At 47.0% G+C, this 27,236-nt stretch overlaps 1 long non-coding RNA gene across 1 annotated transcript in view; it reads right to left on the bottom strand.

Annotated features, from left to right (window-relative positions):
• Positions 1-1,493: 1,493 nt before the first annotated feature.
• LOC144785496 (uncharacterized) overlaps positions 1,494-27,236 on the bottom strand; it is a 109,688-nt gene continuing 83,945 nt past the window's right edge. Inside the window, exons 5-6 of the long non-coding RNA XR_013601927.1 lie at positions 19,026-19,046; positions 1,494-3,099 (exon numbers count right to left, since the gene is read on the bottom strand). This is a non-coding gene — a long non-coding RNA (uncharacterized LOC144785496). The remainder of the gene's footprint in view (positions 3,100-19,025; positions 19,047-27,236) is intronic.

Below are 27,236 nucleotides of genomic sequence, written 5' to 3'. Positions count from 1 at the left end.
AGATGAGTGGCATATCATACATGAGGTGCATGAGGGGAGCTGTTTGAGCCTCAGTGCTGGAACACAAGATGAGTGGCACATCACACATGAGGTGCATGAGGGGATCTGTGTGAGCCTCAGCGCTGGAACACAAGACGAGTGGCACATCACAAATTAGGTACATGAGAGGAGCTGTGCGAGAGCCTCAGAGCTGGAACACAAGAGGAGTGGCACATCACACATGAGGTGCATGAGGGGAGCTGTGTGAGAGCCTCAGCGCTGGAACGGAAGATGAGTGGCACATCACACATGAGGTGCATGAGGGGAGCTGTGCTAGAGTCTCGGCACTGGAACGGAAGATGAGTGGCACCTCACACATGAGGTGCATAAGGAGAGCTGTGTGAGAGCCTCAGCACTGAAATGGAAGATGAGTGGCACCTCACACATGAGGTGCATGAGGGGAGCTGTGCGAGAGCCACAGGTCTGGATCGGAAGATAAGAGGCACACACGAGGTACATGAAGGGAGAGTCTCCGCGCAGGAACTGAATATGAGTGGCCCATCACACATGTGGTGCATGGGGGTAGCTGTGTGAGCCTCAGCGCTGGAAAACAAGATGAGTGGGACATCACACATGAGGTACATGAGGGGAGCTGTGTGAGAACCTCAGCGCTGGAACACAAGATGAGTGGCAAATCACACATGAGGTGCATGATGGTAGCTCTGTGAGCCTCAGCGCTGTAACACAAGATGGGTGGCACATCACACATGAGGTGCATGAGGGGAGCTGTGTGAGCCTCAGCGCTGGAACACAACATGAGTGGCACATCACACATGAGGTACATGAGGGGAGCTGTGTGAGCCTCAGTGCTGGAACACAAGTTGAGTGGCATATCACACATGAGGGGAGCTGTGCGAGAGGCTCAGCGCTGGAACACAAGATGAGTGGCACATCACACATGAGGTGCATGAGGGGAGCTGTGCGAGAATCTCAGCACTGGAAAGGAAGATGAGTGGCACCTCACACATGAGGTGCATAAGGAGAGCTGTGTGAGAGACTCAGCACTGGAACACAAGATGAGTGGCACATCACAAATGAGGTCAAACAAATCCCAACTCAACAAGGGCAGAGAACGTGTTAACGGTGCAGCATGCACACAGCCTCAATGGCATCTGTATGCCTGTCCAATGAGCCCTCTAATCTCACCATGAATGTCATTTGTTCACCGTTATGTACCTGTTTTCATTGAGACAGGTTTCTGCCCCGCACCACTGAGGGTAGGTGTGGTGATTACAGATAATCCTCTTCCCCCTCCTCTGCAGAGGTTGAATGGTAAAACACGCATTTGCAATGTAATCGGTCTAGCATTTGTGAAAGGTAGAGCTATTTTGGCAATATAGATGACACTGTTTTTTAGAATTAAATCGTTTTTTTATTGGCAGAACACATGATTAGAGAATACAGTGCGTTATTGCCTACAACCTCATTGGCCAGCGAATTCACAAAAAGGACATAAAAAGCAGAGCTCATGATTCATGAAGCAATCAGACCGTTGAGGTACACAGCATGTCGCCTACAACCCATAACGCGCCGGCCGCGTACAAGGTCTTGAATCAAAAGAGAAACTTTACATTATAGAAATAGAACAGAAGCAACTTCTAAGATACCACACATGGCTACACGACAGTGCTACTCGAACACACCGTAGCTAATGGAGAGCAAGTACATCTGCATTTGAAAAATCAAAACAGGAATAATGAAAGGGGGAAAACTAACCAAATTATAAACATATAAAACGGGTGTCCAACTCCCCCCACCTACTTCTCCCTCTTGGTGAGCAGAGCCGGACTGGGATCGCAAATCAGCCACTGGGCTGAATGCTCAACCCTAGTTCAGAGGTAAATGTTCTGCATATGCTTCATATTCTTCCTTGTTGAAGTGAACATTATCACTTTTCCCCTGAATAAATACAACTGACAGCAATTATTAATCGCAACTCATGCGGACTCCTTTCACATTTGTTGCAAATCTAACTTGTGTTAGTCACAATATTGGCCGTATTCCACCACAGACCATTCACAATTGATTATTGTTCACTAGGTACATCTTTACCAAGTTTTGATATCTTTGACCATGAGAGACTGATCAGCCACATGTTTACTTTACAGAAATCTGTAATACAGTCAGATGTGAATGCAGGCAACCTTTGTAAGCAAAGAGCACCATTGGAGCAGAAACATCCTGTAACCGGGGAATATCCACAGCTGCATATTGCACCCATGGGCCACAATCATTAAAATACAGAGTTAACACCACTGGGCTAGAAGCTCAATTCTAGTTCACAGGTAAATGTTCAGCATATTCTGGAAATTCTTGCGTACTGAAGTGAACATTGTCACATGACCCAAGATTGGATATAACTGACAGCAATTATTGGTTTATATTATTATTGCTTAAAATGCACAAAGATAGTAAGCTCAGACTGGTTTATTAAACATACATTTTCTTTATTTTTAATATATACAGCAGAAGGGTGGGAGTCTGCTAAAGCAGGATGGATGTTTTCCTTCTCTTGTGCAGTTCTGCACTCTGGGATCTTCAGTCTGAAATTAAATGTACCATGTTATTAATGTAGAGAAACATGCCTTGTGTCAGGTCCCTCGAGGCACAAGTAGCAGCAGTAACACACTCAAAGGGTTGGTACGCTAAACCCCAACAAACTACGGGTTCCTGGACCGAGAACATTAGAAAACGGAACTTCAAGGTGGCCGCCGGCTCGAACCGCGGTCAGCAGTCTAGTGTTTAACTGGCTGTGAGCAGAATCCAGGTGAGGCGCGTGATGAGAGAAAACTGCGCACTTCACCGAGGACATTGCCCTGAGAGGAAGCGTTTCAGAGTTTGAGGAAAATTATAGTTTGACCCAGCGAAGAAAGAGCGTAGTTAGAGTTTCCTAATTCCCCTTCCCAGAGTGTCAAAGTATCGCGACTGTGCCATGAAGTTGAATTTCTAGAATTAGTGACCTGATATCACAGTCGAGTCTCCGTCAAAGAACAACGGTAAAAGACGTCGGCAGGAACCGGCACCCAGTGAACCTCGTCAACAGAACCGCAAGTAGAGAATCTGAAAACGGAAAGAAATAGTTCTAAATGAGAGTGGTTCCGAATGGCAATTCTGACTAAAACAATATCGCATAATGTGCTCAGAGTAATTACAAATATTGTGAGCTAAAAGTTACGATTTTCGATGAGACTCAAGAGTTCGATGGTCTAGTTAAGTTCTGAGAGGAAAACAGAAGACAGGAATAGAAGATACTAAAAGAGGATTAACACAAGATAGGAGAAATACAATAGCAATCAGTAATTCCGAGTTAGTAATTAAAAATATAGGCAAAGGTAGAAACGAGTACCAGAGGATAAAATCTTATAATACCATGTGTCATTACTTCACAGGGAGATTGCAGTCAAAAATAGAATAAGGCACGTAGGATAACTGGGCTCAACGACAAAACAAAAGTGAGTGAGAGTAAATAGTGCAGAGATACAGATTTAGTGTAGTGTAATAAAAGGTATAACAAATAAAACTATTGTGAATTACAGGAAAGACGTTAGGAAGAGTACAGCAATATTTCGTGCCAAGAACAGAAACAGAAGAGAAGGCAAGACTCTTGGAAATAAGGGTAGGTAGAGAGTTTAGTGGGTAATGGTGAGCTAGGGAGAGAGGTCTTGAGTCTAGGCTAAACCCAAATTTATTTTCCTACAGAATCCAGAAAGAAGGCGGTCTGCAGGTCGGACTGACGAGTGGAAACAACCAAGAGTGTCTCTTCTTGTTGTTTATTATTGTATCCAATTTCCCCCTTCCCCCCAGGGGTAATAGGCTGGAGCCTCGTTGTCCGAGCTCTAGGTTATTGCCCCACGCGGATTCGGGAGCCAGCATCTCTGTTCCTGTGCAGTTACAACAAGAGTATCCTTTTTAGATTCTGACACCTTGGTACATTTCAGTAATAAAATGTTTTTTTTAATATACTTTCAGATCATAGTAAAGTCGTCATTTGAACAACCGTAAATCAAATCAATCAACTGCAACCTTACTTATATGTGACTCTTTTTTCTTGAGTTAATTCAAGTTGATTCTAGCACACTGATTTTGGCAAACTGAATAAAAATAGTCAACTATTTTGTATATTTGAATTTAATTGTCAGCAGAAAAATTTACAGAAGATATATTTCAACATAAGAATAACTGTTTCTTATCTAGGTAGTCTGCAACCTGCAGCTAGATTTCGGGGTTTAGTAGCTCGTCAGCCCTCATTTAACAGTATGCTTAAAATTGAGCTATTTTCTTTCACATTTCCATCTACATCATAGTTTTGGATATAGGAAGATGAGATCCGGTTCATAGAGTCATTTATGTCTGTGGGACAGACTTGTGCAAATGACTCGATTGAGAAGTTGCTCTTGTAAATGAACCAGAGGGTGGCAGTGATGAACCAGAGGGTGGCAGTGGTGAACCAGAGGGTGCTGTGATGAACCAGAGGGTGGCAGTGATGAACCAGAGGGTGACAGTGGTGAACCAGAGGGTGGCAGTGGTGAACCAGAGGGTGGCAGTGATGAACCAGAGGGTGACAGTGATGAACCAGAGGGTGGCAGTGGTGAACCAGAGGGTGGCAGTGATGAACCAGAGGGTGGCAGTGATGAACCAGAGGGTGACAGTGATGAACCAGAGGGTGGCAGTGGTAAACCAGAGGGTGCTGTGATGAACCAGAGGGTGGCAGTGATGAACCAGAGGGTGGCAGTGATGAACCAGAGGGTGACAGTGATGAACCAGAGGGTGGCAGTGGTGAACCAGAGGGTGCTGTGATGAACCAGAGGGTGGCAGTGGTAAACCAGAGGGTGCTGTGATGAACCAGAGGGTGGCAGTGATGAACCAGAGGGTGGCAGTGATGAACCAGAGGGTGACAGTGATGAACCAGAGGGTGGCAGTGATGACCCAGAGGGTGACAGTGATGAACCAGGTGACAGTGGTGAACCAGAGGGTGGCAGGGGTGAACCAGAGGGTGGCAGTGATGAACCAGAGGGTGGCAGTGGTGAACCAGAGGGTGGCAGTGATGAACCAGAGGGTGGCAGTGATGAACCAGAGGGTGGCGCTGCTAAACTGCCCGGGAGCCTTGTGGGTGTGAGCCCCTGCGCTGCTGAGCTGCCCAGGGGTTGTGAGCCCACGCGCTTCTGAACTGCCCCGGGGCCCAGTGGGTGTGAGCCCCCGTGCTGCTGAACTGCCCCGGAGCCCTCTCAGTGTGACAATCATTTGTGCTCAATTGCCTGGGAGCCCTCTGGGTGTGAGCACACATTGTGCTAAGTGCCCCCCTGCCCCAGTACATATATACCCATACCACACAGCACCATTATGCTCTTGCACCATGAAGTCTGGTGCCTGGTGCTCCTGGTCCGTGTAGGTGGTACCACCGTCTGGTGCAATCAAAATGTAAAGTCATAACTTGCTACACAGCACCAATAAACACGTGTCCCCCCTGGCACCGGTATGCTCATGTACCAGGCGTGGAGCACCCGCATGCCACTGCACCCTACGGCCCAGCGCCAGCATATGCATGTACGGGGCAGTTTAGTATGAGATGGAACATTGTCCAGCAGCAGCAGCTGCATGCGCCTGAACCCACTGAGCAGGATCAGAATGCCTTTGTACCAACACACGCAGCAGAGCTATCTTGGACATCTGAAGGATTCTGGGGTCCTGTGCCAAACTTATTTTTGCATCCATGAGTTTCCCGAGCGCCATCCCCATGTAGCTTCTGTGACCAGGAGGCTTCTTTCTCCTCATCTGCTGCTGTGCTTGGTCTCTGACCCTTTATAAACAAGATGCATGTGAACTCGCATAGAAGCCCCGCCTGTTTGGCCCCGTCCACCACACACTAGCAGTATGAAACGTCTTCTCGCCCGTCCCCACTATAATGGCCAGCTCACTCAAGGGACCTCGGCGCCTTTTGGCGCGCTGGCAAAGTTACAGGCACACGTGGTCACATATTTGGGCAAATGGCACAAAAATCCGCGCATTCGCGGGAAAATTCGCGAACTCGCTGACTTTTTTTGCAATTTCGCACGAATTCGCGGACCGCGAATTCACAAATTTCGCCCATATTTAATAAAAAAGCAAATAAAAGTGAGTTCCTAGTATTTTTTGATAATTCCAATGCTCCAACCAATATTTTTATTCCTATTGGAATGTCCATTTTCAATTTAAGTCCCTCATACACAGGGCTCGAAAATTCCACTCGACGGCTAGCATAGTCGAGCTAAATTTAACAAGGTTGAGCTGTTTTTAGGTCCTACTCGCCCTTTCTGCCTAGTAGGAAAACAAACCAACTTTTGACTCTGTCTGTGAAAACGGGGCAAATGTGACAAGATAACAAGATTTAAAGGCATTTGTATTGCTCACAAAGATAATGAGCAATAAAGATGCCTTCAAATCTTGCTATCTTGTCACATTTGCTCCGCTTTCACAGACGGAGGTCAAGTAGGTTGCATTTAGGTCAAGGACATTTTTTAAAGTACTAGTCCTGCAGGACTAGTACAATTTGTTTGATTTTTCGAGCCCTGATACACACACACACATTTCTTCAACAATATTCGGATATATATTTGTATTACTTTTTTGTTAACATTGGAACATTTTCTCTGCAGGTATTTAATTCCTTTTTTGTAAATGAAACAAATGGCATGAAAAGCTATACAATTAATCAACGTGTCAAATGAAGTGCAAAGATTTACTGAAAAAAATATACCTCTTAAAAGTTAGTTAAGGGTGAGAGACGCAGAGTCAAATGTCAGCAAGATATACTTGTGCATCTCCCTGTTAGACCAAATTTTCATAGACCCAATTCAATCAAATTATTTTAAATCAATATGATGGGGTCCAAGATGGCTGCGCGATGGAGCACATGTGGCAGTCTATTGCTCTGTAGAAAGGGGCCTGGTCCCTAAAAGGCAACCTGGACTCAAACGTGCACAGCCTAAGGGGATAAATACTGACATGGATCTGTTTTTGCCTGTGATTATTACAATACATCAACAATATTGACTGTTTATGCAATGCATTTCTATTTTCAATATGCAATCATGTTAGAGATCTGGCAATACAAAAACTCAATATGTCACAATTTCAATTAGCATCATTAATTGCACTATGCTTTTTTCTAATCAAAATAAAACTAAAGAAAAATCCAACGAAAGCAAAGCCCAATGGATTTAGGGACCTTCCTGTCCCTTCGTCAGGGGTGAAAATCGAAAAAAAAAATGCATAACAATATTTTCTGCACTGCGTGGGCAACCAATGTAAATCATGAAACTATTTAGTTATTTAAACAAAAGTGCACTCTCCTTTTGTATCAAATCTATAAGTGCCAAAAATAAGGCAAAAACAGATTTGTGTTAGTATTTATCCCCTTAGGCTGTGCACGTTTGAGTCCAGGTTGCCTTTTAGCGACCAGGCCCCTTTTTACTGAACTTCACACGTAGGGCATACACAGGTCAGACGTAGCACGCTATATAGTTTTTAAATGAGTACATTTGTTAGTTTGAACTTAGTAAATAAGGGTATACACAAACTACACTCTCACTTAGTCTATTGATCTGGCCAATCTCCTCTTTTCATGGGCCCCAAAGCTAGTGGAAATCTGAGAGCAGGAGGTGCTCTCCCTAAGGTGTGCTAGATGATTACTCTTCATTAGGATGTCTTCCCTCTAAGTGCTGGAAACAAGAGAAGTGCAACCTTTGTGAACCTGAAAACATCAAGATTGAGGCACCAGCACTACTAGGTCCTTAAAGTGAGAATGCTGGGCCACAATGGGTACAAAAGAGTACCTCAATTTCAGCCCCACAGACTTAAAGTGACCCACAGCAAGAATTGAGAAGGAGAGGAGGTGTACCGGAACCGCACGCCAGCACTTTCTACTGGCTGAAGAACACTGACACAGGACTGGAGGAGTGGGAGAGGCCCCAAGAGTTAGCAGCATTCAACTGGAGAGTGAAGACTGTACCCGGAAGTCAAAGAAGTGTCGGGACCCAAGGAACCACCCAAGGTAAGTAACCAGGAGCCCCAAGGAGGCCGTGTGTAGAGTGAGAACCCGACTGCGGGATCAATGCAGGTCAACGGGTAAGTCACGGTTGCAATTTTAAAGAAGAAGGACCCTTTCCACTGGACCCTAAATAAACTCCATGGAAGACAGATGGTTGGAGAGCCACCTCACCTGTGGATACCTTAGAAACCAGGATACCTGCACCAGGGAGCCAGGTGCATAGGTGTGAAGTGGTGTTGGAAACCGCTGTCGAACCCAATGGAGTACTTCAGGTAGATGCCGCTGCTTGAGAAGGTGAAAGTGTCAGGTGGAATCCAAAGATGGATTTAAGATGTGAAGAATCTGCAAGCAGAGGGGACAACGTCTATGCCACTCTGGGGTAACCAGGAGGCACGGAAGACGAATGTCCACCAATCTCGGGTGTTGCAGGAGAGCTGATGGTGACCTTGAAATTGCAGTTGTGTGGACGAGGCAATGCTGTGGAAGACCTGGAGCTATACACAAGCTGTCCCACATCGGATGCTGAGAGTTATGGTGTCGGTGTCTGGGGGAGCACCAACAAGCCTTGGCAACTGCAACCAATGAAGGAATAGAAAAAGGTGCAATGTTGGTCCCAGCAAGGTCCAGGAGACTCACCACAGCAGGGGAGGGAGGGCAGGCCTGCGCTATCGGGGGAGCCCAAAAGAGTTAAATGGTGGCCCTCTACAGGACCCACAGGCCGGAGGCACTGGAGTCACAAAGGACCTCAAGCAACTCACCAAAGATGCAGACCCACGATGCAAGGGATGCAGTGAGGACAAAGATCTTGGTCACTGGAGATGCTTGGGGCTACTTGGAGCCTGAAGATCTTGATGGAAGGAAGCCTACAAGCCTTTGCGGCAAGTCAACGCGGCGCACTGAGGTTCGGTTCCTGTGGCACCAACCAAGGATATGGGCCTTAAACTTGGTGAAAGGACAAGGCAGGCCTCGAGTATGTGAAGAACCACCACCTGTGTTGCTGAGCCTTTTGGAGTCTGTGGGAGCCCAGGATCAGCAGACTGCTTAGTTGGAGTGCCTGCATGTGCAGGGAGGTGACTTTCACTTTATGGGAGATTCCTGCAGTTGTCTTGGATGCCCACAGGCCTTGGAAGGTTTCCTGTATGGAGCACAGGCACGAACTCTGCAGCAGAAGAGCAGGGCAAAGAGATCAGGAGCAGAAGGAGTCTTCCCGGTTGCAGCCTTGATGCCCTGAGCAAAGTCCAGAGTGCCCAGATGGTCGAAGTTGAAGTGGTGTCTGAATTTGATCGTGTCCGACGACGAATCTAGGGAACCACCTACAGGAAAGCCCTTAAATACCCTAAAGAAAGGGTTGGAACAATCCAGGGGTCCCTCCCTAAGGAGGGTTGGACACGGGGGAGGATCCTACCATGTCTTTTGTCCAGGTTCTCCAAGACTCACCGTACTGGTTTGAATTGGACTAAGCATGGGGGCAACAAATGTGCCCTGTATGCAGTCTATGTGGAACTGGCAAGCGCTCCCACACCGTCCCAATAAACTAAACCCTGTCCAGGAGGTGGTCACACCTCCCTGTGAGAGGATGCCTATTATTCTGCCTTCCCCTGCTCAAGCTTGGCTCGGGAGCAGGAGGGCTGAATCATGCCTCTGGTTGGCAACATTGTAAGTAATGACAGGAGTGTGACCCATAAACCACGTCGGGATTGGGGTAGAAGGATAAATTAAACAGACAGTATCCCAACAGGTATTGTTTTTAGAGACAATTATGCATGTATGCTGGAAGCATTACCGCAAAAGAAATTAAGGATACTTGATACAAATTAGATACTATGATTGTTATTCATCATATATTTAAACAAACAACATGGAGGGAAAAATACAGTTTAAGCAGCACTGTATAGAATAAATCAAAAACAACCCAAAATTGCACTTGGTGCTTGAATATGTGCAAGTGACATAGGTGGCGACACAAGTGACAAGGAGGACGCGGTGACCCTCTATATATTATATGGCTGTCTCACAACCTGGGAGAATGGACTACGAAGGCTGTAGGGGTGTCCTGCTCATTCAGCGACACCCTCACACTTAGAACCAAGCACCCTGCCTTCAGGATTGAAAAGGCCTGCTGTAGGGGTGACCTATAGGTTTTAAGTGCAGTGACCCTAGATATAGGGAAACCTATATCTTTCGTAGTTTGTGCTAGTACCAGCTTAAACGGGCTGCAATGGAATGTCTGTAGTAATAGTTAGAATGGTCTCCCATAGGTGGCATAATACATGCTTCAGCCTCTGCCCTGGGTACCTTAGTACCATATAATAGGGACTATAAGGGTACCTTAGTATCTGATCTGGAATGTACCTAAGTACTTACCATAATAATTTAGGGGAGAAAGCAGAGAGGCTGGGGTCCTGATTAGCAGGATCCCAGTCAGACTAGTCAGAAACAGCATTACATCAAGCAAAAAGTAGGGGTAACCATAGAAGCAGATCCTACGTTCCTACACCATGTGCACACAAAGCTCTATTGCTGGACCTCAAATGTGACCTACACTTACCCACAGCTCCACCAGCAAACCTCAACCATAACCTGTTTGCACCCTATGTGCTTGCAACTCGGTCAGTGTAGCTCAGTCCTAAACTGTATATTGTGCAATACCAGGGCACCTCACTCTTAACCTGCAAGCAAACTATTCACAAACAGCCTCTGCAGTGTCCCTCAGTCATAAAGTGTATTTAATATATGTACACACACCTTTCCCAGTGCTATTCAGTCTTAAAAAAACAGCTGTGGCCTTGTATGAGTATGAGCCCTGGGGACTGTAGAATGGGCAGGAAAAGCAGGGAACTGAAAGTCAGCAGGAGTCTCAAAGAATTGGATTTGGGCACAGCCATAAGGACTTAAATTGAACAGGGCCTTGTGCTTGTCCTTGTGCATGAGTGGGAGCTGTTGGGTCTTGGGAGATGAGCAGGTGCTTTAAAGTTTGGTGGGTGAGTGGATGCTTCAGGGCATTGGAGAGACAAGAGTGCCAGTGAGGAGCTCAAGGTAAATAGAAGTCTCATTGAACTACATGGCCCTTAATGGTCCAGATCAACGAGAGCCAGAGCAAGAGCTACAAGGCCTAAGGATGAAAAGGGTTATCATGGGACCTTAGGGTGAGAATTATTCCAAGAGCACCAGAGAAAGCAGAAATCTCCTGGGGACCTCTGAAGCCAGGAGCTTCACAGATCTAAATGTGATTAAGAGACAAATTGGATCCACTAGTAGAAATTAACTTATTGGTTCTGGTGGTAACTGGGTTCTGTGGGAACTAACTGATAATGAGCTGGGGCCATGGGATTTTAGTGAGTAACAGCATTTATATTTCGTCCACTACCCCAAAAGGTCTATTGGTGTGGTGCTGATTTAGTACAAACAGGGGCAACTAGTCCGTGGGGTTGCTGGCAAATCTCAAGACCTAAAAGTTAGTATGATCCTCGGTAGACCTGCTGGTCACAGGGAAGTAAGGATCCTTAAAGATTAACAGAAATGTTGGAGCCTGATGACAGACAGAATATTCAGGTATCTAGTATTAAGCTTGGGCAGTAGGATCTAAGGTTTTTTTAAAAAAAAGCAATTTTCATAACAACATATAACATTGTTCTGACAATAAACTCACTGGTTACGCATATGTGCGGTACATTTTCCTACCTTGTGCCCATGCAGCTAACACTGCTAACACATTTTCCATATGCAGCCCTGTAAGTTTGTACCTCAGTATTGCACATTTCACACAGGTTACCGTTTTTGCTTCTGCTGTGTTTTCGGGGGGGGGGATTCCCTCCCCCTCCTCGCTTACTCAGTCAGTTGTGTGTATTGTCGATGTGTACCAAGTATAGGGGGGAGAAGGAGGAATTGAAAAACTAGGTCGGCCTCCAGGGACGTGACATAACATTAGGAACCCAAATCTACTGGGCTCAGAGACCTAGCTTGTGTAATGGCTGCTGATCAAAATCTGTCAGTACTGGCCAAAAAGAAAGAAAACATTTCTTTCTAGTGTCCCCTCACTCACCGGGGTTTCCCCGCTGTGACATGCTTCATCATTGGGGCCATCCCAGTTCTCTACGAAAAGAGACTCACGGACTACGCAGGAGCTCTTAGTTGTGAAGGACTATGTGTGGTGCAAGTGAGAATGGTGGAGTGGGTGTGTGTGGTTTAAAAATACTGTGCTAGTGGGCCTCAATCATTTTATTTGCTCCTAGGTTGGTATGTTAAAATGGGGTATGACACTGTATTTTAACCTTTAATAAGGGTTAAATCAGTGTGCGGTCGACATGTTTCAAGCTCCCCAGGTTTTTCTTCAGGACCATACAGGGTCCAGCCCTGTATATGCCACTCCTATAAGCCCCTAGAATAATAGGGGTGTGAATACTATACGAATACACAACATGTGTCGCTGTTCAATTTTAAACATGCGTACTATACATACGTGTTGTACTGTTTTGTTGTCTATGTTGTTATGCTTAATAGCACTTCATGGTCATCGGTGGGGTGCAGGCTCACTTAATGGAATCATTGTTCCTCATTGGTGAGACTGCACTGCAATACCTATTCGTGACCCCTCCGGACCGCATCTAGATGCACATAGTCCTTCACAACTAAGTGCTCCTGCGTAGTCCGTGAGTCGCAGCATGCCCCTTTTCGTAGAGAACTGGGATGGCCCCAATGATGAAGCATGTCACCGTGGGGAAACCCCGGTGAGTAAGGGGACACTAGAAAGAAAATGTTCTTTCTTTTTGGCCAGTACTGACAGATTTTGATCAGCAGCCATTACACAAGCTAAGTCTCTGAACCCAGTAGATTTGGGTTCCTAATGTTATTCATTGTCGATGTGTCACCCTGTTCTTGAGACTGGGGTATTGGGTGTCAGCCCTCTTAAGGAAATACTGTTGCAGCGGTTGCCAGATGTCTCTTGGCCTTGATGCTATCGGTTGTAGGTCTGCATATAGCTCACTATTGGTGTTACAGTGAAATAAACGGAGCCATGCCTTTTGTGTAGATGTATGTCTACTTCCCCAGTGTACTGCTACCTCCCTGTTGAACTTGGCCCGTTTTGCAGGGTCCATGTTGTATCGCCCAAAGCAGGGAATCCCATCAATGTAGTGATTGGTCTGCCCTTCTTTTTGGCTGGAAGGGGGTTGTGTTGGACTTGGCCCTTTTTGCAGGGTCATCCCTGAACTTTTTGCCTTTCTCCTGTATTTTTTTCAGACCTGTTGTTGGCTGTTTTATGACTCTGGGCACTTTACCACTGCTGATCAGTGCTAAAGTGCATATGCTCTCCCTATTGTAAATTGATGTATGGATTAGTGACTCCATGATTGGCTGGTTTGGTTTACTTGTCAGACCCTAGTACAGTGCACTGAGTGTGCCCAAGGCTTGTAAACCAAATGCTGTTGGTGGGCTTGCAGCACTGTTTGTGCCACCCACAGAAGCAGCCTGTAAAAGTGTGTCTCAGGTCTGCCATTGCAGAGCCTGTGTGCAGTCTGGTACTGCCATGCTGACTGGGCAAGTGCACCCACTTGTCAGTCCCTAAACTTTCCCTTTTCTGCATATTAGTCACCACTATGGTAGGCCCAAGGGCAGGGTGCATTGTAGGTAAAAGGCAGGACGAGCCCTGATGTGTGAGGCATATCTTAATAGTGAATTACAGTCATTTTATTTTTTCACTATTGCAAGGCTACCGTTACCCATAGGCCAGAATGGGCAGTTTGATTATAACATCTTATAATCCTAACTGACTCAGGGAACTAGGTAGAAATTTGAGTTTAGAATGCCTGAACTCAGAATGATAAAATGCATCTTTTAGTGAAGTTGGTTTTAACATTCTGTGTTTGAAAATAAGACTTTTAGAAAGTAGGTATTTTCTTGTCCAACCATCCCATCCTGCCACTGCTAGGTTGTGTATTCCTTGTCTGGAGTTTGAGCGACAGGGGCTGGGGGATTCCAGGAGACAGGGTGAGTAAGAACAGAGAGATCTGCATGTAGATGGGTGAGAGGGGTTGCACCTGGGACCTGAATAGGGCTGTGCCTTCCCTCTACAATGCTGGCTCCACCTCTTGTGGTGCGACTCATATCCCTGCCCTGCACCGTGAACGGAAAGATTGAGTCATGTAAACAGAGTGCTCCAGGACCGACCTGAACTGGTTTGGACTAGGCAAAGGCCTCTCTACCTTCAGAGAACAAAGAGAAACTGTGGATAAAAAGGGGGACCCAGACCCCAGAACTTTAGATCACTTTTGGGAGACAAGAAGAAACCTTTGCTGAGGAGAGGAACCAGAGAGACTCGGGAGAGACTATACCTAAGCGTGAGGGATTGGCCTGCAGTGGTTGCCTGACTGCCAAAGAGAGGAGAAAAGACTCTGTGCTACTTTCATTCAACTTGTGAAGTATCTCCAAGGGCTTGAGATAGAGCATGCCTCTCGCTGAAGTCTCAGGGACAACAGACTTCAACCACCAGCTCCCCAAGAGTTCTTTGGAAGTGCCTGTAGTTGTGCTGGGCTTTCTGAGGGACTGCGTGTCGCATGGAGCTGGTAGCACGACTTAAGGAGAAGAAGCGTGTCGCCGAACTGCCGCTGTTGCTTCACAACGACGAAGCGCCTTGCGTCGCCGGCGAAGAGGATCGACGTTGGACTAGACGTCGGCGCATCATCAGAGAAGCGTGTCGCAGCCGCTGCCGTCGTATCGCTGGGAAAGCATGTCGAAGCTATTGCATCGGTGCCGAAGCGCCGTGCATCACCGGAGAAGAGGATTGACGTCGAATCAGATGCCGCCACATCACCGGGAAGCATGTCGCAGGACCTGCCGCGGCTCAGAAGAACCGATGAGTCGCCGCACGCCCGTCTGGCGTGAACACATTGTGTCGCATCGGTGCCAAAGCGCCTCACATCGCCGGAGAAGAGGATTGACGTCGCATCAGACGCCGCAGTATCACCGGGACGCGTGTCGCAGGGCCTGTCGCGGCTCAGAAGAATTGTTGAGTCGCCGCGCGGCCGTCGAGCATGCACGCATTGTGTCGCATCAAAGAGAAGACGACATTTCTGTTCATTGCACCGGATCTTCATCGCATCGCCACGGACACGCAGTAAGAAACTGACGCATCACCTCCCCTCGCAGAGAAGAACCGGCGCATCCCCTATGCTTCAGTCGGGACCCGACGCATCACCGTTCTTGCGTGTAAGGACCCGACGCATCACCTTCCCTGCAACACTTTCATTGTATAGCGTTACGCATCCTAAGGTACATTGAACTCAAAGTGACGCATTTTACATCTGAAGAGAATCTAGGCTAATTCTACCATTTTTAAGTAAGTATTGTGGATTTTAGTTGTTTGCGGTCTTGTGTTAAATCTATATAAAGAATACTTTTTTTTAATATACATCTGGTGTGGGGTCCATCTGTAGTGTTTCCACTGGGTTACTGTATGTGTTCACAAATGTTTTACACACAGCCTCTGGGATAAGCCTGTCTGTGCGTGTCAAGCTACTAAGGGGGTGAGAAGGAGTTATTTTAAGAGTGTAACCACTTACCCTGACTGGACACAAGGGTCCCTTTTTGGACAAAGGTACCTACCTCTGCCAACTAGAGACCCCCAACTCTAACATTGGTGGTCAGCCGTAAGGATTCTGGACTTGCATTTGTGACTCATGTACAGTGATTGGTGATCACTACTAATGAGTGCAGACAAAAACACAACCACATACTTTTGGTGGATTGTTTTTAATGGGATTTTCTATTTTAGCCAAGATCTGCCAAGTTTAACCAACATGGAGAAAGCAGCATCCATAGCATCTGTTGATTTTGATTGGTAAGAGGAGAAGCTAGAATGCTACAATGTGAGACTGATATAGCACTTCAATAGAAAATTTAAAGTTGCTATGACTGGTCTCATCAAGAAGGATGAGATCCAAAGGGCGCTAAGGTCCTGGGTCGAAGCAAGCAATACCCCTGAGAATGAGTATGGGGTTGAGAATGAGCAGCTGGATAGGCCATTGGAGAGCAACATCCCCAGTAGGTAGCAGTGTTTCTGCCAAAGGCCTGTCTCCAGAGGAGTTGGAGGACAGGAAGGAGTGTAGGGTGCATGAAATGTAGCTGACCAAGCTCAAGTTAAGTGGGCAGTTAGAAGTTGAATTGCAAACTAGGAAATTGGCCCTAGAGGAAAGGAGGATGCAGTTTGAGCATGAGTTGAGAATGAGGGAGCTTGATTTGGAGCTCGAGAAGCTTGATGAGGCCTAAAGGGCGTTCGCCCAAGAAGATGAAATTTGGGTAGCTAAGGAACTGAGCTTTGCAGAGTTGGAAAGGGAATCCAGCGCATATGGGTGGTAGCAAAATTGTGTTATCTAGGGCTGAGGAAACAGTATATACATCCAGAGATGTGGCGCCTGACTTGAAGGAGGGGGTTAACATACACCACGAGGTTCAAGGACATGAGGTGGCTCCAGTAGTGCGCAGTGTCCCTGAGGAGGACTAGGAAACTGATGCAGGGGTTCATGGTCCTAGTGGTGGGATTGACACTCTACTGACTCTAGATGAGAGGCACAGGGAGAGGGGTTCCCCCAAAGTTGAAGTCCTGGTATGTGAGTGTGAAGACCACCCAGAAGAGTGTGGGTTGAGTGACAGAGACAGTCAGGTACTGTCTTGCCAATCTCAAGAGAGTGGTGTGGAGTATGTGTGCGAGGCACTGGAAGGTACCTACCTCTGCCAACTAGAGAACCCCGAATCTAACACTCCTGCTTTGCTAGAAGGAGGGCAATCACTGCAAATCGACATATAGTTTTGGAAATTTCATTTACATCGCCCATTAGTGCCATTTCTGGTGTTGGTGTAATGATGCTGTGGACCATTTGCGATAGAGCTGTGAATATTTCCCCCCAGTTGTGCGTTGTAAGAAAGTGCCCTCTTTCTGCATGGTTGCCCCCACTTTTTGCTGAATTGCTGATGTGCTTTGACTGACTGTCCCTTAGGCACCTGCTAATCAGGCACCCTGGGCCTGTGTTCTTTCCCTAAAACTACATTGAAGCCTAAATCCAATTGGCATCTCAGGCCACAGGTCAGCCCCTGGTAAATGGTGCCACAGGTACCCAGGGCACTGGGACTAGAGAAGGCCTTTAAGGGCTGCAGCACTTATATTTCCACCCTTAGAGGTCCTGTACTTTCACACCCACACACTGCCTTTGCAGGCTGCTTGTTTTGGAGCAGAACAAAGTGAAGAGTCGACATGGCACACATCTCTGTGTCCCATGCCTACAACCCACTGCCCTGGCATAGATCAGTCACCCCTCTAGCTTGGTGCGCTATACCAGTGGTGAGGGTACAGGTTCATGAGCCCAGTGCCCCTATAGTGTCTAAGCTCATTCTTAGACATTGTAAGTGCAGTGCTGGCATTAAGAGTATATGGTGCAGGGAGTATGTCATTACGAACTCCACAGTACCATAACGGCCACACTGAAAACTGAGAAGTTGATGGGCCCACCTCTGCCAACTCCACCAATCAAGTGGGGGAGGTGAGGTGAAGCACAACTCTTAGTCCCCGCCATATTGCAGATGGGGGGGGTATATCCACCCCCGGGAAGAGAGACATTGGTCCCTACCTTTTGCCTACCAATAACACCCCTAAATCTAGTATTTAGGGACACCCCTGAACCTTGCTTCCTCAGACAAGAACCTGCAACAAGAAAAGAAGAAGGACCGAACAGCATTGCCGAAGCTAACAAGAGGAAGACGCCCACTGACTTGGCCCCAGCCCTATAGGCCTGTCTCCACCTCGAACCTGCTCCTGCAAAATCCTGGTGTGTCCTGTAGCCAGCAACCTTGAAAACCCCAGAGGACCTTCCTGCCTTCAACCACAAAGACTTTGTCTCCTGTGGGCACCGGATTTGTTCATCTGCAACCTCTCGTCCCAGCCAGAAACCGTGAATCCGCACCACTCTCCACCCGCCGTCCACGGCCCGAGCTCAAGTGGGCCAACACCATGAGGAGGTCCCCCGGTGATCCTGACCAGAGATCAGGTAACCCCTGACCTGCCTCAAGCGTCCAGCCAACACCTGCAGCCTAAATCCTGAAGGTCCCCCAACTGCGACCAGGAGCTGGTAAGAGGATCCAACCTCAAAACGCACCATTGCACCGATGCCCCACGGCCTTGGGTGGCCAAACGGACAGTGCCTAACCAACCCCCAACTTCCTAACTTACCTCTCGAAGTGGTGGTTGCACGCAGAAGACCTTCATCCGCAAGCCTGCATTGCAAACAACAGGGCGCCCGAAGTCGAAGCAGCACCCGGCACTCAGTCGTCCTAGTGCCGCTGAGGGTGCACCTTTGGGGCTACTTTGTTTCCCCATTTCCCTGAACTAAAGTCCAGGACCTTTGTTCCCACAACCAAGTGGCTTGCTCGTCAGCAGCCACCAACTGCAGGCCTCCTATCCCCCGTTGAATAACATAAGGGCCTCAGCACTCTGCACCCGGCCGCCCTTGTGCCGCTGAGGGTCTAACAAGAGTGTATCCTTGACCCTGGGGACCCCTGAGTCTACCCACAGAACCTCAACTCCTACTACCAAATACTTACCTTCAAACCGATAACACTATTTTCTTACATTGAGTAACATTGACTGTTTTTCTTTGAAGAGTTTCTAAGTGTGGAGTTTTAAAACCTAAAGAAATTCTTTAAAATTGTACTGTTTCACAAAAATGATTTTGCTTACCTGTTTACAGTAAATGTCCCCGAGTAGTATCTAAGTATACTACCCTGAGTATGAAAAGTAATCCAAAAAGTAACTTCCCTGGTATTTTACTGAAAAGTCCATTCATGCCTATGTACTATATTTACAAAGTATTGCATTTCTCAGCAACCATACTGTAAGTCAAAACAAAGTGCATATGCAATTACAATTCAAACTGTTTAAAAACTGCATTACTACTATAACTTTTTTATTGCTTACCTGTGCCAGGTTTGCTTGGTTCTAGAAAATACAATAACGAAAAGAATATTTTTATACATGAACAATTGGTCTGAAGTTCACTCGTTGAGTGTGTGAATTAATTTGCTGACTGAGTGTGTACAACAAATGCTTAACACTGTCCTCTGATACTGCCTTACTGCTCAACCACACTACCACAAAAAGAGAGAGAGGTGCTATCTAACTTTACCTCTGCCTACCTTTGGGTTCAACTGGACTCTGTGCACACTATACCTCACTTTGGTATAGTATATACAGAGCCAGCTTCCAACATGCGTGATCTTGGTAAAATTCCATGTCATTAGTGCAAAGTCTGCGTCCGGCGTGTTGTATTTGGGGCATGTTGTTGCCAATGTTGGGTCTATCTTGTGCAGTGTGTCTGGTGTAGCCTACACATGCCTGAGAAATTTGAAATGAAGTAGCTTATGTTTGTGACTAAGGGATACTTTTTTGATCTGTTCACAACAGTTGTTCCACTGGGAGTCAGTAATTTGGCATCCAATGTCCCGCTCCCATGCCACCCTAACCCTGGCGTGCTTGCTGGGGAGTAGGTTTAAACTGATCTTATAAAGCTTGGATATTAAGTGTTCCCCTCCTGAGTCAGAGATGATTTGCTTTGTTGGAGGAAAACTATCTGGCTCCAGTGGGAAACTGTATCTGGGAACTCAGGGCACCATGCACTCTACCCAGAACAAACTGATCCATGCATGGGGCCCCTCTAAACCTGGCATCTTCTGTCATTGAGTACACATGCCCCCTGGAAAAGATCTCCCATAGTGGTAAGAAAGTATTTATTGAGGGTGCAGCGCACCAGAGCTCCCTGCGTAATGGGCAGCCACGGGTTGCCAATCAGTGGGATATTGGATAAGTACAGCGGTTGATAACCAGCCATTTGGGCCATTCTTTTCCAGACCCAGCTGGTCGTTGATACCGTTTGAATGTCTTTGGGATCTCTGGGAAGGCCGTTTGGTAACAGCACTGCCAGGGGCGTCAGGTCAGCAAGGTCAGCCTCTGGTTTTGTGTACGGTATCCGTGCATCTGGATGGTAACAGAGATGTGCAAAACTGCATTACACCGCCAGGTAGTATACCTGGAGATTGAGGACCCCGAACCCCCCATGTCGTATGGCAGGGTCATTGTGTCCCAGCCTACTCTGGGCTGTCTGCCCTCCTATACCAGGCGAGTGAGAGTGGTATGCAACGTGCTAAAAAATGCGTTGGTAAGCGGAATGGGAATGTTTTGAAACATGTAAAAAAATTTAGGCAGTACTACAATTTTAATGATAGCCACTCACCCGACTAGCGACAAAGGAAGGTTGAGCCACCGCTCTACTTGCATGTTTAGCTCTGCCATTGCGGGTCCCCAGTTCAGTCTCACTATCTCCTCCGGGTCCCTATGTACATGTATCCTGAGGTATTTCACTGACCCCTCACACCATTCCAGTGGGAAATCACATTGTACTATGCTGGTTGCCGTTGTTAAGGGGAACGCTTCTGATTTACTTCAATTAATTTGTAGCTCTGACATCCTGCCATAGCGGATGCACTCTACCTCTTCCAGCACGGGGCTGAGGTTTTCTCTGGGTTGTCGGAGGTATAGGATGATGTCATCCGCATAGAGTGTGTTCAGGAATGTGCCTGGTTTAAATTGCAGTCCCCTATGTAGGTGGCGCTCTTGCAGGTGTCATGCTAATGGGTTGATGGTGATAATGAATAACAGGGGGAAAGTGGGCACCCCTGTCGTGTGCCACGCGTTAAAGGAAAGGTGGGTGTCAGAGTCCGGTTCAGCCAAAATCTTAGGTGGGCTGAAAATAGAGAAGGCATATGAGCACAATGTACCCCTTTGGCATACCCATCGTGCGCAGTGTGGCCTGCAGAAATGGCCACTCAAAGGAGTCAATTGCTTTTTCAGCATCCAACAGCGTTGCTACGGCGGATATTACGGCTGTAATTCTGTGCAGTACTGAAAATAGCGTACGTAGGTTCAGGGACGTTGACCGGTATGGGACAAAACCCATCTGCGCCGGAGCTATTATTTGGTCAAGCAGGAGGGAAAGCAGGGTAGCAATCATTTTGGCCACTATCTTATAATTGAAATTCAATAGGGAGAGTGGCCTATACGATCCATACAGCTGTGGGTCTTTGCCATGTTTTGGAAGCAGTATGATTACCGCCTCTCGTAGTGTAGGGGGCAGTATACCATTATTCAAGGCTTCCCTATATTCTTTGAAGAGCTGTGGTGCAAGCAGCTGTTTGTATGTCTGATAAAAGACCCCAGTGTAACCATCTAACCGTGGAATGGTCGCACCCCCCAGTGAATCAATTGCTTGGGTAATTTCCTCTTTTGTGAAGGGTTCCTCCAGAAATTGCTGGTGTGCAGAGCTGAGCCACACCGTCACAATCTTCTCTAGGTAACGTGTCCTTCCATTCTCAGGTTGTGTAAGGATCAGTGTAATAGGCAATGATTTCTTTTTTTAACACATTTTTATTCAGGTTTTATACATGGTGCTGCATTGGCCCGAGGGTCCATACATCAATATTATTCCATTCAAATTTCACTGTGCACCAGTTAAGAATGAAACAGAAAAGAAAAGCAAACTGTAAACCAGTATTAATCTGTGCACATACTAGACACCCCAACCTCACACCGCTCCACCCAATCATTGACGCATAATATCCAACTAATTAACCATCTCTGTTTTAAGGAGGCTACATCCATTAGATTGCATTTCCTGTGTTATGAGGGATTCTGGAGACTCTACCACTGGTAAATCTATACGCCTATATTCTGCACACCGTTTCCATATTTTCCCATGCTTTTGCAGGCAACCATGTGCCTGGAACACCGCTAGCTCGTTCCAATACACCAATCCATAGCTTTTTTCCACTTTCCCTAAGGAGGTGGAGTGGCCCCCTTCCAATGCTGGGCTATTTCCCGTTTAGCAAGTGTAAGCCAGAGAAATAAAAGATGTTGTTTTTATCTATTGCCACCGATCTCATCTTTGCAATGAAGTAGAATCAGTTTGGGACCAAATGGGGGATGCTATGATGTCACCTGTCCAAGACATATCATTATCTTGTGCCAGAAGGGTTGGAGAGCACTGCAACTCCAAACCGTATGGATAAAGGTGCTTGTTTCTCGGTTACATCCTAGGCACACCGGTGATGGTATTGTTCCCATGGCCCAGAGACGATACATGGTATAATATGCTCAATTAATATATTCAAACTGAATCAGACAGTAGCGAGACGCCATGACTGCACCACGGGGGTCTGCCAATGCTCCGGTCCAATCGTCATCTGAGAGATCAGTTATGTCATCCTTCCAGGTCTTTTGAAGTGTCCTTAGTGTGGTGTTGTTGTGCATGACTGTGGTTTGATATATTTTTCTGATCTTCTATGCACCTAGGTCTCCAATTAATAATCGTCCTTCTAATGGGTGAAACTCAGGGAGGTCTGTAAGTGTTGGGATGTGGGGGGTTCAAGGCATGTCTCAATTGTAAGTATTTACAGAATTGGTTGCGCTGGAGAGGGAACTCCTACTGTAATTGCTGAGAGGATTTAAGTACGGTCCCTTTAATTACATCTCCGAGTGTGGATGCACTGATAGGGTCAAATGTACGAAACTCAGACAATGTCACAACCTTTCGGGTGTATGTTCCCGACCATAATGGGGTCGTCTGCGTTAATCATCCTTCCCAGGCCATCTGCTGGACTACACGCTGCCACAATTGAAGTACCACCTTCGTAGCTGGGGGTAGGTGGCTCAAATTACTGCAACTATATAGCAAGCCAAGCAACTAAATAGTAAGCAAATCTGTCTGCCGCTGCTATCCCGACGCAGACCGTGGATTGTGTGCATATCCTTAATGCGACCCATACAGCCTGCCACACCATAAAAAGCTGGTGAGGATAGCATTGACTTGCGTACACCAAGACTGAGGGATACTATAGGGATAATTTTGAAGACGATATAGAATCTGCTGTAGTGTGACCTTCTTGAAGATAGCGGACCTACTGTATAGGGATAAGGGAAGGAGGTGCCAAGCCTGTACCTCATCTCAGATCCTGGGTAATAAGGGATTTATGTTGTGTGTCCAAGACAATGTCTGATCGAGTGATATAAAGATACCCAGGTAATTAAAGCTGCCGGATGCATGCGTCAGTTGTGGCACCCACATGCCTCTTCCCTGATCTCCACAAACTGGAATTGGTCGGGTTTGTGCAAAGTCCAGATGTTTCCCCAAACACTCTAAGGATTTGCAATATCCATGGGCCCATAAACCTTGGATCCGTGAAAAAGAACAGAACGCTGTCTGCATACAAAGCAATCCTGTCGTACACTTCCTTGGACCAGTTGAATCCACGGACCAGGGGAGCCCCGCGGACCAGGGGAGCCCCCCACACCCTTGTTGCCAATGGTTCTATCGCAAGTGCGAAGAGGAGCGGGGATAGGGGCACCCTGTCTCGTGCCCCTGCTAATGGGAAAAGAAGTCGACACTGCTCCGTCCACACACACGAGGCAGAGACGTCTGTGTATCGGAGGCAAATGTAGGACAATAATTTTGAGCCAAAGTTGAGGGCTTGTAATAGGAGGAATTAGTACTCTCAATCAAACAAGTCAAATGCTTTATCGATGTCTGCGAGTAGGATCGTTGCAGGTCGCCATAGCTTGGGCACCATGGCCAGGGCATTGTGAAGTCACCTGATGTTATGGCACGTGGACCGCTGTGGCATAAAGCCAGACTGATCTGGGTGGACAAGTTCCGATATGCATGGAAGGAGGCGATTTACAAGGATCTTGCCCAGGAGCTTGATTTCTATATTTAATGAGATGGGGCGATATGAGGAAGGATCTTCTGGGGGTACCCTGGTTTGAGGAAGACCACTATTTCGGGGTGGCGCCAGTCAGACGGGAGAATCCCCTGTTCGAGGGTTTCCTGAATAGCCCTAAGCAAGAGAGGGACTACCTGGGAGATATGTCCTCTAAGGAATTCACTTGGAAACCTGTTTGGGCCCAGGGCCCGGCCAGGACGCATGCTAGGGAGAGCGGTGGTGAGTTCTTCTATTGTGAGTGGGGTGTCTAATTGACCGCGTACACTATTCAGAACCGGTTTCGGCGGTATGTCCCTCAGGAATTCTCTAATTAGATCAGGGTATAAGAGTTCCCTTTTCATGTTCAAGTTGGTGTAGTAGGCTGCAAACGCTTGGGCGACAGCCTGTGGGTTTGTGCATAGGGTGCCGACTGCTCCCCGAAGTACCGGTATTGAGGTCTGCGACTGGGCTACCTGACATAGGGGGTTTAATGTCTTGCTCGATTTATCACCCAATTGATATATCATGTGCTGGATCGCCTGCCACACCTGTTGGGTTTCATTTGTAAGTAATTGACTTATTTGTTATTGGGAGAAGAGGAGACGGCAACGTGCCTAGTCTCCACCTCTTGCCCGTATCTCGTCCTCAAGAACCCGCTGACGAGACTCCAAATCTACAATTTGTGCGAGGCATCTGTGTCTCGCCCTGGCACAGAAGCTAATGCCGACCCCGTGTATGGTGGGCTTAAAGGTCTCTCATACAGTCACACCAGAGGGGGTAGAATCTGCATTAATCGCAAAATAATCTATGATGGCATGAAGGGTTTCTGTATACCTTGGGGTCCTATGTGCATTTTGAGTGTCATTGGGGAATGATCGGAGAGTCCCCATGGGAGAATGGTAGCCACCATGACTGTGTGAATGTAAGAGAGTGGGAGTAACATGTAATCTAGTTGGGATAGGGACCTGTGTGTTACTGAGAAAAGGCAAGGGGCTCTATTCCCCATCATGTGAGTTTCCAGCAACACATCTATGTCTAGTCTCTTGGCTTGTTTTAGAACCGCTCTCCATTTGATTTTATCCAACACCCCCTGCGCATTCCAAGTCATAATGTGGATCCCACCGGGATGAGCAATCTGTGTGTCTGTCATTGGCTATTTATTCGGGATGGTTCCATATGTGGGCAAGGTGCAGGATATCAGATGAGCTCTTGTGTCTGTGCCATAACAGTATAAAACATTGCCTGACTAAATTGAATATCCCTCTCCCCCTCCCCCACCCCAATACCTAGAAGAACTTAAAGCATCTGTCGTGGTGTAGGCTATCCCGGGACCTCAACGGGGGGTCCAGGAGGCCGCACCCAAAGGAGCCCAGAAATCCCAACCCCCCTCATCCATCTTTCCTTAGAGCATGCGGGTGGGGTTTATGAGGACCAACCGTGGCGTTTAGTCCCCCACATGTGAACCAGGTCCTGGGACTACGAGGCCACATTCATAATTTCAAGCTCAGGAATAAAAGCAGAAGAGAAGAAAAGAGCAGAAGAAGGAGGAGGAAAGAGAAAAGCCCAGGCATTTTGATTATGAGTCTTCTCCTTGTGCCTGAGAACACTAGTTGTACCTCGATCGATGTCTCCGATTCGATGACTGTTTGTTCGGACGATTTGGCTTGCTACTTTGGGAAGAGTCTGATTTCAGTGGTGATGGAGTATTTGGCTTGAGGTGGGTAGTCTTATTGGTCCATTTGAATATCTCTTCTGCGGTATCAAAGAACAGGGTTTTGGATTTATATATTACCTGCACACGTGCAGGGTACAACATCACGTACACAACATTGAGCTCTCTCAGTTTGAGCATGGCGGCCACAAAGAATCAACGCTGCTGTTGGACAAGGCGTGTGTAATCTAGGAAGATCATAATGTTCTGTGATTCATATACGAGATCATCTGTGTGGACAGCATCCCTGTCCATAATAATAATAATAATAATCCACATTTGTAGAGCGCACAATCACCCGTAAGGGTCTCTAGGCGCTGGGGGCCATCGGGAAGATTAAGCAAGCTATTGCCCAGAGTCATATGGTGCTGGGCTAATCTGTCGCCAGTGCCGGGGATCGAACTGTGATCCCCAGATTCCGAAGTCAGTCGCCCTGGCAGCGGCGCAACACCTCTTCCATGTAATTTAGCAGTTTGGCAAAGACCTGGGGGGGTGGGCGCCCCAGGGGTGGAGGGCTTCTTTGCCACGGCTCTATGGGCATGTTCCATGACAAAACATGAGGAGAGCGTATGAGTTAGCGCAATCACTGTTTTAGGAATTCTGCAGTTGAGGTTCCTCGCAACCCTCAGGGAATCCCACAAGGCGTAGGTTGTTTCGTCTTGCGTAGCCCTCCGCATCGTCCAATCGTGTGGCGAGTTCTTGGGTAATGAAAATGAGGCAATTAACTTTCTGCTGTAGTGTTGCTACTGTGTCTTCCATGACCGAAACTCGGGTCTCGGCTTCAGTGATATGATCTACTGTCTTGTGGAGGCCTGGACGGAGAAATGAAACTTAACAGGATTGTGTGATCGCTGCTAGTTGTCAGGTCTACACTAAATAGATCCTGTTTTCAGGTTTCCAGCCCTACCCATAATGTTCGCTGTTGCTATTCTCTCCCAGATTCCTCTTTCACGTGGAGTCAGTTGGTGGCTAAGCGCTTTGTTCGTCGCTCGCCCCTTTACTGATTCCTCCATGTTAAATGAGTTCGCCTTCCATTACTACGCTAGTGTAGGGCTAGCGTTCTAGTTGTTTTTTCTCAGCCGCTTGACTTTGTGCGTTCGCACCTGTGTTGCGATGCACTTCAACTGTAGTACCACGCTGTGGAGACGTGTCTCCAGTTAGCGCACAGTTGAACTTTGAATTTCCTGAAAACGAGAATTTGCATTCTCGTTATTTGTCTTTTCGAAGCAGCCCCTTTTGGAGAATTCACCGGAGGAGACTTCTTATTTCTTTTCGAAGCAGTCACGTACGTCTAGTGTGGTAATTTTGTACTTCCTAATACTCCCAGAAGACTTAAGGTATTCTTTTGATATTATTTTAAGACGTCTCCTAGGGCAATTATAGAGACGTATTTTGGGGCTCATAAGGAGTCAGCTTTCCAGAGCAGCACTAGAATTTTGCAGGGCTTCTGTACAACACCTTGTGACTGAACAACGTATGGTTGCTCCTTTTCCTTTCCTTTTCCGAGTCCAAAGCAATTGTTGAAAAGAGACAAGACATCATTGTTATCCTCTCAGAATACAGTCTATGCAGCAAGGATAAATAGACAAGACTTCAGCAAAGCTTTAGATTACTACAGTTAAAGAACGATATGTAGATATAAATATATATTTATATACTTATACTTAC

Source organism: Lissotriton helveticus, chromosome 10, assembly GCF_964261635.1.
Source record: "Lissotriton helveticus chromosome 10, aLisHel1.1, whole genome shotgun sequence".
In the NCBI taxonomy this organism is placed as follows: Eukaryota; Metazoa; Chordata; class Amphibia; order Caudata; family Salamandridae; genus Lissotriton; species Lissotriton helveticus.
This window is presented reverse-complemented; position numbering and strand designations above follow the sequence as displayed.